Source organism: Giraffa tippelskirchi, chromosome 2, assembly GCF_054371585.1.
Source record: "Giraffa tippelskirchi isolate mGirTip1 chromosome 2, T2T-mGirTip1v1.2.pri, whole genome shotgun sequence".
In the NCBI taxonomy this organism is placed as follows: Eukaryota; Metazoa; Chordata; class Mammalia; order Artiodactyla; family Giraffidae; genus Giraffa; species Giraffa tippelskirchi.
The window spans coordinates 102,805,675-102,818,882 of record NC_137276.1 but is presented as its reverse complement, the minus strand read 5'-3'; the positions used below and the strand labels follow the sequence as shown (position 1 = coordinate 102,818,882).

The window sequence follows — 13,208 nt, the reverse complement described above, 5'->3', positions numbered from 1 at the left end:
CTGTGATCAAAAGTCTCCCAAAAAGAAAAGTCCAGGACCAGATGGCTTCACAGGAGAATTCTATCAAATATTTAGACAACAGCTAATGCCTACCTCCAAATACTCTTTCAAAACATTTCAGAGGGAGGAACACTTCCAAACTCATTCTACGAGGCCACCATCACCTTGATACCAAAACCAGAGAAAGACAACACAAAAAGAGAAAACTACAGGCCAATATCACTGATGAACATAGATGCAAAAATCCTCAACAAAATTTTACCAACCAGAATTCAGCAACACAGCAAAAAGCTCATACACCATGATCAAGTTGGGTTTATTCCAGGAATGCAAGGATTCTTCAATATATGCAAATCAATCAATGTGCTACACCATATTAACATATTGAAAGATAAAATCCATATGATCCTCTCAATAGATGCAGAAAAAGCTTTTGAAAAAATTCAGCACCTATTTATGATGAAAGCTCGTCAAAAAATGAGCATACAAGAAACCGACCTCAACATAGTAAAGGCCATATACAATAAGATTACAGCAAACATTATTCTCAATGGTGAAAAAATGAAAGCCTTCCCCCTAAGATCAGGAATAAGACAAGGGTGTCCACTTTCACCACTATTATTCAACAAAGTTTTGGAAGTCCTAGCTACAGTAATCAGAGAATAAAAAGAAATAAAAGGAATCTAGATCAGAACAGAAGAAGTAAAGCTCTCACTGTTTGCAAATGACATGATACTGTACATAGGAAACCCTGAAGATAGTAGCAGAAAATTACTAGAGCTAATTAGTGAATTTAGCAAAGTTTCAGGATACAAAATCAATACACAGAAATCACTTGCATTTCTATATATTAACAATGAAAAATCAGAATGAGAAATTAAGGAATCAATTCCATCACCATTCAAAAAAAAAAAGAATTAAATATCTAGGAATAAAGGAGACAAATGTCTCCTTTGTTTTGTCTCCTTACCTAAGGAGACAAAAGAAATGTACACAGAAAATTATGACACTACTGAAAGAAATCAAAGAAATTAATCAAATCACTAATCAAAGAAATCAAATCACTAATCAAAGAAATCAAAAAAATTAAATATCTAGGAATAAAGGAGACAAATGTCTCCTTTATTTTGTCTCCTTATCTAAGGAGACAAAAGAAGTGTACACAGAAAATTATGACACTAATGAAAGAAATCAAAGACAACATAAACAGATGGAGAGATATTCCATGTTCCTGGGTAGGAAGAATCAATATTGTAAAAATGACTATACTACCAAATGCAATCTACAGATTCAATGCAATCCCTATCAAATTACCAATGGCATTTTTCACAGAACTAGAACAAAAATTTTCACAATTTATATGGAAACACAAAAGACCCTGAATAGCCAAAGCAGTCTTGAGAAAGAAGAATGGAGCTGGAGGTATCAACCTTCCTGACTTCAGATTATACTACAAAGCTACAGTCATGAAGATAGTATGGTGCTGGCACAAAAACAGAAATATAGATCAATGGAACAAGATAGAAAGCCCAGAAATAAACCTATGCACCTATGGGTACCTTATTTTTGACAAAGTAGGCAAGAATATACAATGAGGCAAAGATAGCTTCTTCAATAAATGGTGCTGGGAAAACTGGACAGCTACATTAAAAGAATGAAATTAGAACACTTCCTAACACCATATACAAAGATAAACTCAAAATGGATTAAAGACCTAAATGTAAGACCCGAAACTATAAAACTTTTAGAGGAAAACATAGGCAGAACACTCGATGAGATAAATCAAAGCAAGACCCTGTATGACCCACCTCCTAGATTAATGGAAATAAAAACAAAAGTAAACAAGTGCGACTTGATTAAACTTAAACGCTTTTGCACAGCAAAGGAAACTACAAGCAAGGTGAAAAGACAAACCCCAGAAAGGGAGAAAATAATAGCAAATGAAACAATGGACAAAGGATTAATTTCCAAAATATACAAGCCGCTCATGCAACTCAATACCAGAAAAACAAACAACCCAATCAAAAAGTGAGAAAAAGACTAAAAAGACATTTCTTCAAAGAAGACATACAGATGACTAACACACATATGAAAAGATGCTCAACATCCCTCATTATTAGAGAAATGCAAATCAAAACTACAGTGAGATATCATCCCACACTGGTCAGAGTGGCCATCATCAAAAAGTCTACAAACAATAAATGCTGGATAGGGTGTGGAGAAAAGGGAACACTCTTGCATTGTTGGTGGAAATGTAAATTGATACAGCTAGTATGGCAGACTGGATGGAGATTCCTTAAAAAACTAGGAATAAAACCACCATATAACCCAGCAATCCCACTTCTAGGCATATACCGTGAGGAAGCCAAAATTGAAAAAGACACATGTATCCCATTGTTCATTGCAGCACTATTTACAATAGCTAGAACATGGAAGCAACCTAGATGCCCACTGACAGATGAATGGATAAAGAAGCTGTGGTACATATACACAATGGAATATTACTCAATCATAAAAAGGAATAAATTTGAGTCAGTCCTAGATTCCACATATATGCTTTAGAATATTATATTTTTCTTTCTTTTTCTGACTTACTTCACTCTGTATAATAGGTTCAGGAAAAGAAAGAAAAATATAATATTCTAAAGCATATATATGGAATCTAGGAAAATGATACTGAAGAATTTATTCACAGGGCAGCATTGTAGAAACAGACATAGAGAATAGACTTATGAACATGGGGAGAGGGGAGGAGAGGGTGAAATGTATGGAAAGAGTAACATGGAAACTTACATTACCATATGCAAAATAGATAGCCAACGGGAATTTGCTGTATGGCTCAGGAAACTCAAACAGGGGCTCTGTATCAACCTAGAGGGGTGGGATGTGGAGGGAGATGTGAGGAAGGCTCAAAAGGGAGGAGATATATGTATACTTATGCCTGGTTCATGTTGTGTTTTGACAGAAAACAACAAAATTCTGTAAAGCAATTATCCTTCAATAAAAATATTAATTAATTTAAAAAATCTACGTTCAAAGGAGAAACAAGTGACATATAATAAGATTGGATAACGTGGAGACAGGGTAGATGCATAAGGTAATTGTTGTTTTGTAAAGTGACCATTTCCCACTTAGCAAAACAAAATTATATGAATTAATTAAGCTTGCCAAAGGAGATTAGGGGACGTGTGGCACCCAGCTCCTGACACAGCAGAAAACAAATTTCTGGGATAAAGAATCAAAGTCATCTTCAATGAGAGAGAGCAAAGAAAAGAATACAAAGAAAAGGGCAAAATGAGAATAAGATACCACTAAACATTAAAACAAAACAGCAAGCATAAAACATGAAGCACAGATACCTCAGCACCTAGTTAGCAGCATTCAGAAATTTAGGTGAGAATTGAGAGAGGCAGCTGGTGCTACTGGGAGAGAGGGAAGAGTCTTCATACAAGAAGCTAAAAGTCACACTCTGAGATAGAAATAGGTTTTCCTGATGCTAGGAAAGAGATGGAAAAAAGGGCTGTGACACTCAGGAAGAACTGACAGCCCCACTGTACTTGGGGAATGGCTGCTGGTGGAGTGGGTAAGAAAAGCTGTAAGGACAAAAATCACTGGGAGCTGATAAATTGAGAATCCTTGAATTCAGAATGTGGAAACCAAAGGACAAGCAAAACATCAAACAAATTTCAAGAAGCTAAAAAGAATGGACCCCCACAGTGTAGTCATGCGGGGCCAAAATCAACTCTGCCACTAAGAAACAAAAGGACGGATAGGCAATGTTAAGTGAGCCACTCTGAATTTTCACTCCAGTCCCAAGGAAAGCCTGCAGCTGAGGTGGCCTGAAGATGTCCCCTTAGCCAGTCTCAGAAAATTCTAGCAACTTCCCTTGACAGTTTAATCAACCTTCATTTTACAACTGATTGTCATTTTGGGAAGGTAGGGGTGTACATTGGATAAGATATTTAATATTCTTCAAGAGATCTTGAATTTTAATTCTGGCTCTACCACTAATTAGCTCTGTAACCTTGGAAAAATAACATCCCGTCTCTGGACTTCATTTCTTCATTTGTAAAATGAAAGTGATACACCATCCATATTAAAAAGCAGAGACATTACTTTGTCAACAAAGGTCCGTCTAGTCAAGGCTATGGTGTTTCCAGTAGTCATGTATGGATGTGAGAGTTGGACTATAAAGAAAGCTGAGCGCCGAAGAATTGATGCTTTTGAACTGTGGTGTTGGAGAAGACTCTTTAGAGTCCCTTGGACTGCAAGGAGATCCAACCAGTCCATCCTAAAAGAAATCAGTCTTGGGTGTTCATCGGAAGGACTCATGTTGAAGCTGAAACTCCAATATTTTGGCCACCTGATGCAAAGAGCTGACTCATTTGAAAAGACCCTGATGTTGGGAAAGATTGAAGGCAGGAGGAGAATGGGATGACAGAGGATGAGATGGTTAGATGGCATCACCAACTTAATGGACATGAGTTTGGGTAAACTTCGGGAGTTGGTGATGGACAGGGAGGCCTTGCGTGCTGCGGTTCATGGGATCACAAAGAGTTGGACACGACTGAGCGACTGAACTGAATGCTTCAAAAACAAATCTCAACAATCACTCTTCAGAATCAAATTTTATCTAGCAATTGTCCTTTTAAGAAGGCAATTCTTTTAACTTCTATTTAGTTTTCTGAATTCCCACCCATGAGAATAGTGCTACTAGTATCTTAAAAACCAAATCTGTCAAGGATACAGGATTTAAGTTTATGAAATGCATTTGTATCACTTAATCTCTACAATATTAAGGTGAGGAGTGGTGGAAAAGGCTTTTGATTGTCCCCCTATATCCACTGTTTTTGTCTTCAGAGGAATCAGCTCCTGGTTTTTGTTGTAACCTATGACCACACCTAAAATAATGAATGCCTTTCCCAACCTCCTCACACAGCTAGGTGTGATACTTCTCTAACTTCTGGCAGAAGCAATGTTATAATTTCTAGAAAACATCCTTTAAAATAGGTGGCCATGCATTTCTTTCCCCCATCTCCTTCCTTTTGGCTGAGATGCAGACCAGTTGGTAGAAGTCAAGCAACATCTTGGACCGAAGTAGAAACTCCAGGTAGAATATGGCAAAGCAAAAGGATAAAAGCAAAAGGATAAAATGCCTTGATTCCAAATGACCCCATGAATTTGCTTTAGCAGACTCTGGATAATATGTGAGCAAAATAAACTTGTGTTTTGTATAAATAACTAATACTTTTATTTCCCTTGCAACCCAAATAATTCCTAACTGATACAAATATAGGAATTAACAGCTTTATTTTACAAATTTAATAAGTGGCTGAAAGTTTCAAGAGAGCTAATATATGAATACAGGACAATTTTTTTTTAAGCACAATACAGCAATTTATTTAGATGCTTAAAATGAATACAAAGGGAAATGAAGATCACAAAATTGTACATACTACAACAGTGTGTCATATATTAGATGGTATAAATGAATACACCAGGGTGGTGTTTAACAAAAGATAAAACTAAATATCCAAAAAGTGGCACTCATTGGTCTGCTGCTCAACACAACACATTTCCACACAGATCTAAAAGGTGTCAAAATTAGTAGCTGCAAAGTCAATACTTTCATGTGACATTTAGCTTAAAAGATTTCAGAACACATCTGAAATACGAGTTTTTGTTTTTGTCAGCTGTAATGTCAAGGGTATTCAAAACAAGAAAAATTCTATAATACAAGAGACTCCAGATATATGTCTTATTTGGCTGGTCTCTGTCACGAGATTGTACAAGGTTATGTGCAAAAACTAAGTCTGTCCCTAAGTCCACATTAGCGTAGTTTCAGGCTTATGCTACGTCAACCAGATACAACACTTATTACACAGCAAGGGCAACACTAAAAAAAGAAATGAATCTATGATGGATATACCATAACAATATCATAAGCATCACTTGAATAGGTCTAAAATACTGTACAAATATACATTTCAATTATTCAGAATGAATACATGAAAAAAACTGATTTCCCCAAAGTCTACTGTACACATTGGACTGGTAGCTTGTGTGTTAGCCCTACACTACCATTTTAATCTGGAGAACGTTTCTCAAGGACACTCAACCAGACATTGTTTTACAGAGGGAAACAAATGTGGAGAAGGCAGATAAAACAAACCTATGCTTTTTCTCATGTGCATTCATGAGCCACCAGCTTACTGGTTTTTCACATTTAGTTACTGTGTCCGTCACAGAACGTTCTAAAGCAAGATCAACCAATCATGTGTCACAGACTTAGAAATAACTACTGGGATTGGAGTGGCCATGTGTCCCCACAGCCTGATGACCCAGCACTCAAAAGGCAGTACCAGTTAGAAGATAGCTTTGAAGTCATAACTGAAAGGTGAACAGAGTTCCAGGCTGCAGAGTTTGTCACCAATGCCAGAGAACCTGGCCCTTAAGCCTGTTGGCTGCTCAGTTTAACTCCTGTCAAGCTGCCATGCATCAGCTCAGCTATTCCATCAGTCATGTTGTCAAACTGCTCCCCATCTTCACTGTCAATTGTGCTATTCTGCCACTCAATCTGTGGGGTGGATAAGCGCTCATCATTTTCAGTTGCATTCTTCCACTGTGACTGGTCCTTGGACCAAAACCCTTCAACTTTTCCACAGGAACTATTCTTCCATTTCAGCTGCTCTCTGTTACCCTGTGTGGTAGCCTTTTTTTTTTTTTTGGCAGCTGGCTCTTTGCGTCTTCACTTTGGGAAGACTCATTGGACCAGGTTCCTGTTTTCATCTCACATGTGTTGTCTTCAAAGTCTGACACTTGTTGGGAACCAGGGCCACTCTCAGATGGAGAAGCACCACCTTTCCACTCAACAACATCATATTGGCCAACCTCACTATCAGAGGAATCATGCATTAGTTTGGTTGGTTCCTCAGTAAAATGAATAGTTTCATATTTTGAACCATCCTCCTCCTTTTGGTCTAGCTTCTCAGATCCTAAAGCATCTTCAGAAATTACCTTCAGTACGTGTCCATCTGGGTTATCATTAGGGATTTTAGACTCAACTTTAAAAACAGGGTTAACGTGTTCATGGATTGGAAGAATTAATATAGTGAAAATGAGTATTCTACCCAAAGCAATCTACAGATTCAATGCAATCCCTATCAAGCTACCAATGGTATTTTTCACAGAACTAGAACAAATCATCTCACAATTTGTATGGAAATATAAGAAACCTCGAATAGCCAAAGCAATCTTGAGGAAGAAGAATGGAACTGGAGGAATCAACCTGCCTGACTTCAGGCTCTACTACAAAGCCACGGTCATCAAGACAGTATGGTACTGGCACAAAGATAGAAACATAGATCAATGGAACAAAATAGAAAGCCCAGAGATAAACCCACGCACATATGGACACCTTATCTTCGACAAAGGAGGCAAGAATATACAATGGAGAAAAGACAATCTCTTTAACAAGTGGTGCTGGGAAAACTGGTCAACCACTTGTAAAAGAATGAAACTAGAACACTTCCTAACACCGTACACAAAAATAAACTCAAAATGGATTAAAGATCTAAACGTAAGACCAGAAACAATAAAACTCCTAGAGGAAAACATAGGCAAAACACTCTCCGACATAAATCACAGCAGGATCCTCCATGACCCACCTCCCAGAATATTGGAAATAAAAGCAAAAATAAACAAATGGGACCTAATTAAAATTAAAAGCTTTTGCACAACAAAGGAAACTATAAACAAGGTGAAAAGACAGCCTTCAGAATGGGAGAAAATAATAGCAAATGAAGCAACAGACAAACAATTAATCTCAAAAATATACAAGCAACTTCTGCAGCTGAATTCCCGAAAAATAAATGACCCAATCAAAAAATGGGCCAAAGAACTAAACAGACATTTCTCCAAAGAAGACATACAGATGGCTAACAAACACATGAAAAGATGCTCAACATCACTCATTATTAGAGAAATGCAAATCAAAACCACAATGAGGTATCATTTCACACCAGTCAGAATGGCTGCTATCCAAAAGTCTACAAGCAATAAATGCTGGAGAGGGTGTGGAGAAAAGGGAACCCTCTTACACTGTTGGTGGGAATGCAAACTAGTACAGCCACTATGGAGAAGAGTGTGGAAATTCCTTAAAAAACTGGGAATAGAACTGCCATATGACCCAGCAATCCCACTGCTGGGCATATACACCGAGGAAACCAGAATTGAAAGAGACGCGTGTACCCCAATGTTCATCGCAGCACTGTTTACAATAGCCAGGACATGGAAGCAACCTAGATGTCCATCAGCAGATGAATGGATAAGGAAGCTGTGGTACATATACACAATGGAATATTACTCAGCCATTAAAAAAAATACATTTGAACCGGTTCTACTGAGATGGATGAAACTGGAGCCCATTATACAGAGTGAAGTAAGCCAGAAAGAAAAACAACAATACAGTATACTAATGCATATATATGGAATCTGAAAGATGGTAACGATAACCCTATATGCGAGACAGAATAAGAGACACAGATGCATGGAACAATTTTATGGACTCTGAGGGAGAAGGTGAGGGTGGGACGTTCTGGGAGAATGGCATTGAGACATGTGTATTGTCATATGTGAAACAGAGCACCATTCCATGTTCGATGCATGTGACAAGGGCTCAGGGCCGGGGCAATGGGATGATCCAGAAGGATGAGAGGGGGAGGGAGGTGGGTGGGGGGTTCGGGAAGGGGAACACATGTAAACCCATGGCTGATTCTTGTCAATGTATGGCAAAAACTATTACAATATTGTAAGTAATTAGCCCCCAACTAAAATAAATAAATTTATTAAAAAAAAAAAAAAAAAAAAAAACAGGGTTAAAAGGACAATCACTTCCATTGGGTTCTTCTTCCAAATTTTCAAAACTGTCTGAGGAACTGTCATCTTTCTTCCCAAGATTGAGTTTTTGTTCTGCTGTTTTACTAGCATTGACTCTGGGATCCTTCTCATCATGATTTTCAAATAGCCACTCAGCATCAAAATCCATCTCATGCTTAACTTTTTTTTTTAATTCTTTCATGTTGAAGCCCAGTAACACACCAGGTTTGTACTTTTCACAGTCTCAGACACACTTCTTCATCTTGTTACTAAAATGGAAAGCAATGTCACTCTTCCACAACCATAAGCTGGCCGCCAGCTTCTCAATTTCTCTCCTGGTGGGATAGGGTTGTTTGTTGAAATATCTTGTTAGGAAGCTTTTCCTGGCTTCACAGGAATCATCTTCATGACCCTTAGGGTCTAAAGCTAAAACAACAGGCTCCTCAGGCTCTCTTTAAAGAAGCCGGGTGAACCACTATCTTCATCTAACTTTCACTTTTTCACCAAAGAAAATTCCATTTGCTCATGAGTGTGCATCACAGGTGTCAAGCCTGATGACTGGTTAAGCATTTGTCTTGTCTTAGCCGTTCTGGGTCTTTCCAACACCCCTGCAGTGAACCAGATGCAGAGTGACAGTCAAGGCGTCATGTTGCTGGTATACATACCAAGGCAGTGGATGTAGTTGTAGGTGAGCTTTTTCTCCACTGGATAAACCGTCTGAATAACTTGATGCCTCTCTCATAAGTGATGTGGAAGTACATCAGATATGGGTCCTTTTAGGATTGAAAAGCAAAGAGGGCCAAGGGTTTTCCCAACATGTTTTTTATAGGGCACTGCAGCTTGAGGTGAACAGAGATATCTGTCTTTTCCTGCACTTTTGGCTGTGGCTTTGGAGGGAGGGGTGGGTTATTTGGGGCATGGTAAGCAACAGACTCAGCAGGAGCATCCCTCAGGTTATACGTGGTTACAAGGAGATAGATGTTAGTATGACTACCCTGCTGCAATGCCAAATCAAAACTCAGACTAGAATCTGTTCTAGGTCCCATCTCTTCATCAACGTGAACCATCCACGTGTGTGCCACCACCTTTTCCACATCATTGAAGGTTGACCAGCAATATGGACATGACAGACCATTAATTAACATATGGTTGAACAGAGTGTCTGTGGGCAAATAGTGATCACAGTAGAGGCATTTGCTAGTGAAATTGTGTATTTTCATAATGTAGTTGGCTACTGCTGGGACTTTCTCAGCTTTATGTTCTTTTTAGAAGTGCACGCTATATACATTGTCAAGAAAAAGCTCATTACAGATTGTACATATTTTCCACTTCTGAGTTGAGGAAGTATTGGGTGGTGGAGGGCCAGTGGCAGCTGCAGTCAGCTTGGAGCTGGACTGACCTAATACTCTGAATGCCTGTGACTGGGAGAGGAAAGGAGACTTTAACTGGCCTGAAGAGGGAGATAGGGCATTTGGAAACTCCCGTGAGTATATTGCTGGTGTCTGGGTCCTCTGCTCTGACCCAAGACAGTAAGATCTTTAATTTCCACTTGGAAGTAACTGCTTCATAGACTGAGACTATTGAGGGATGGAAACAGGTGCCTTGCCACCTAGCCCCAGTCTCATTGACTGACCAACACATAGCCCTGGCCTACAGATTTGACTCCATATTTGTTCTGCTGCAGGTGAACATTGGACATCATGTTGACACCTGTTGAATTTAAGTTAGGCTCTGGTATTGAGTCAATTCACCACCTGCTGTGATGGCAAAGACCTGACTTTTCCAGAAGTGAGGGAACCAATTCTTGATTGGAGTCCCATGCCCTTTTCTCTTGAGGTTTGGGAGCAATTAGCATCAAGGGATTGGATTTGGGAGCCACCACACTTGTGTGACCAACAATGGCAGTGATCTGATAGCCTGTGTGTTCATGGTCTTCAACGACATGTTGAACCAAAGCTCCGTAGGACTTTGACATAAAAAGGCATCACTTGTAGTGAATACTACTTTCTGCTCTAGCATTTGCGTCTAAAGGAACTGCACCACTGAATGATTTTTCTCCTGCCCTTGCTATGTAAAGTGCTACCACCTGCTGAAAATGTTCCCTGTAAGTGTGCTTCCTAACTATTTCTTAAAGAGGATCTTGGTACAGCTTGTTATACATTGACAACCTGCTTAGGTTTAAGGCCATCACTTTTGCTTTTTTCTTTGAATGTGCTGAGGCTAACCTGGTGCGCTGACATTTGGAGCATCGAATATTTGAATGTGTCTTTTTGTCTGCATTGAACGTACAGTAGGGGCAATTAAGGAGAATTCTATTTTCAAAGTCTTCATTATGGACATTCCAGAAATGACTTTTGTAGGCAGAGAAAAACTTTAAAGAAAATGGGCAAGTGCTGCAGAAAAAGGTTTTGTCCAAAAGTCCTGGTTTTTTGTAAGCAAAGGCCCACAACCTTACATCAACCCATGTAGTGTTTTTAAAATAAAAGTCTTTAGGTTCAAATTGTTTAAACTCTTCTATGTGTTCTTCACAGTATTCCATCCCAATGTCACTACGTATTTTTTTTTCACAGTTTTCTGGGCATTTCTTAAACTGCCATGATTGTTGACAGCAAGTTGGAACATAGTTTCAGTGTGAACTGACAACGTGGTCCAAAGACCAAGACAGGAATGGAGTCCAGAGCCTCAAAATGGTAGTACAGGGTATAACCACTAGGCTTCCTATCAGTTCAGTTCAGTTCAATAGCTCAGTCATGTCCAGCTCTTTGTGACCCCATGGACTACAGCACACCAGGCTTCCCTGTCTATCACCAACTCCTGGAGTTTCCTCAAACTCATGTCCATTGAGTTGGTGATGTCATCTTCTGTCGTCCCCTTCTCCTCTCACATTCAATCTTTCCCAGCATCAGGGTCTTTTCAAATGAGTCAGCTCTTCCCATCAAATGGCCAAAGTATTGCAGTTTCAGTTTCAACATCAGTCCTTCTGATGAACGTTCAGGACTAATTTCCTTTAGGATAGACTGGTTGGATCTCCGTGCAGTCCAAGGGACTCTCAAGGGTCTTCTTCAACACCACAGTTCAAAAGCATCAATTCTTCAGTGCTAAGCTTTCTTTATAGTCCAACTCTCATATACATACATGACTACTGGAAAAACCATAGCCTTGACTATGGATGGAGGTTCGTGACATTGTACAGGAGATAGGAATCAAGACCATCCCCAAGAAAAAGAAATGCAAAAAAGCAAAATGGCTGTCTGTGGAAGGCTTACAAATAGCTGTGAAAAGAAGAGAAGTGAAAAGCAAAGGAGAAAAAGAAAGATATACCTATTTGAAGGCAGAGTTCCAAAGAATAGCAAGGAGAGATAAGAAGGCCTTCTTCAGCGATCAATGCAAAGAAATAGAGGAAAACAATAGAATGGGAAAGACTAGAGATCTCTTCAAGAAAATCAGAGATACCAAGGGAACATTTCATGCAAAGATGGGCTTGATAAAGGACAGAAATTGTAGGAACCTAACAGAAGAAGAAGATTTTCAGAAGACATGGCAAGAATAAACAGAAGAACTGTACAAAAAAGATCTTCATGACCCAGATAACCATGATGGTGTGATCACTCACCTAGAGCCAGACATCTTGGAATGTGAAGTCAAGTGGGCCTTAGGAAGCATCACTACGAACAAAGCTAGTGGAGGTGATGGAATTCCAGTTGAGCTATTTCAAATCTTGAAAAAAGATGCTGTAAAAGTGCTGCACTCAATATGCCAGTGAATCTGGAAAACTCAGCAGTGGCCACAGGACTGGAAAAGATCAGTTTTCATTCCAATCCCAAAGAAAGGCAATGCCAAAGAATGCTCGAACTACCGCACAATTGCACTCATTTCACACGCTAGTAAAGTAATGCTTAAAATTCTCCAAGCCAGGCTTCAGCAATATGTGAACCGTGAATTCCAGTTGTTCAAGCTGGTTTTAGAAAAGGCAGAGGAACCAGAGATCAAATTGCCAACATCTGCTGAATCATTGAAAAAGCAAGAGAGTTCCAGAAATACATCTATTTCTGCTTTATTGACTATGCCAAAGCCTTTGACTGTGGGGCTCACAATAAACTGTGGAAAATTCTGAAAGAGATGGGCATACCAGACCACCTTACTTGCCTCTTGAGAAACCTGTATGCAGGTCAGGAAGCAACAGTTAGAACTGGACATGGAACAACAGACAGGTTCCAAATAGGAAAAGCAGTATGTCAAGGCTGTATATTGTCACCCTGCTTATTTCACTTATATGCAGAGTACACCATGAGAAACGCTGGGCTGGAGGAAGCACAAGCTGGAATCAAGAT

The 13,208-nt window shown here is 39.2% G+C and overlaps 1 protein-coding gene and 1 pseudogene across 5 annotated transcripts in view; both read right to left on the bottom strand.

Moving 5' to 3' along the window:
- Window positions 1-13,208, bottom strand: part of CPNE4 (copine 4) — a 635,297-nt gene that overhangs the window by 435,360 nt on the left and 186,729 nt on the right. The gene's annotated exons all lie outside the window — the stretch shown is intronic.
- On the bottom strand, window positions 6,452-11,499 carry LOC145538198 (activity-dependent neuroprotector homeobox protein-like; annotated as a pseudogene).